This window comes from Micromesistius poutassou (assembly GCF_964030765.1).
Source record: "Micromesistius poutassou genome assembly, chromosome: 6".
NCBI lineage: Eukaryota > Metazoa > Chordata > Actinopteri > Gadiformes > Gadidae > Micromesistius > Micromesistius poutassou.
In genome coordinates, this window is record NC_140276.1 from 17,259,505 (window position 1) to 17,260,632 (window position 1,128).

Genomic DNA, 1,128 nt, shown 5'->3' on the forward strand with positions numbered 1-1,128 from the left:
AACACGCTTAATCACATCTGAGGAACGGAACACAAGCGCTACGCACTTATTAGCAAACAAGAGCCAGCATGTGGAGTGTGTGTACACACACGTGTGTGTGTGTGTGTGTGTGGTCAGTGTGTCTGTATGTGTCTGTGTGTGTCAGCGTGTCATTGTGTGTCAGTGTGTCTGTATGTGTCTGTGTGCGTGTGTGTGTGTGTGTGTGTGTGTCTGTATGTGTCTGTCTGTGTGTGTGTGTGTGTGTGTGTGTGTGTGTGTGTGTGTGTGTGTAGCTTGGTGTTGTGTTGAGTGATTAGAGACCAAAGCAACAGGAGCCTCGTCTCTCAGAGGCAGCAGCTGCCCCTTGACCCCAAGTAGAGCAGAAAATCATAGAGAGAGAGAGAGAGAGAGAGAGAGAGAGAGAGAGAGAGAGAGATGAGAGAGAGAGAGAGGAGAGAGGGAGCGAGAGAGAGAGAGAGAGAGAGGGGGGGGAGAGAGAGAGGGAGAGAGAGAGAGAGTGAGGGGGGAGAGGGAGAGAGAGAGAGAGAGGGAGAGAGGGGGAGAGAGGGAGAGAGAGAGAGAGAGAGAGAGAGAGAGAGAGAGAGCGAGGGGGGGAGAGGGAGAGAGAGAGAGAGAGAGAGGGAGAGAGGGGGAGAGAGAGAGAGAGGGAGAGAGAGAGAGGGGGGGGGAGAAAGAGGGGGAGAGAGAGAGAGAAGGAGAGAGAGGGGGGGGAGAGAGAGAGGAGAGAGAGAGAGAGGAGAGAGAGAGAGGGGGGGGGGGGGGGGAGAGAGAGGGGGAGAGAGAGAGAGAGAGGTTGGCACTAGCAGGGCAGCCTCCCCACTTGGCTCCACCAGTGTTGGTTCTAGTTGTGTTGATCTGTTGTGTTGATCTGTTCTCCCCCCCCCCACCCCCCCCTCCTGAGTGCACCTGTGCCCTCAGAGTGGGCGGGGCAGCAGCGCAGGGCCTGGCTGTGGTGGCTGGGCTGCTTCCTGTTGTCTCTTGGAAGCGGCGGTGAGCTGCTCTGGTGAGACAGCGTTTAGTTGTAGTTCGGTCATTAGTTGTTTTGTGGTTAATTCGCATAATTAACCTTTGTTCACTTTTACCACCGTCTGCGACGTCTGTCCCTCGGAAACTGTATTTTGTGATCCT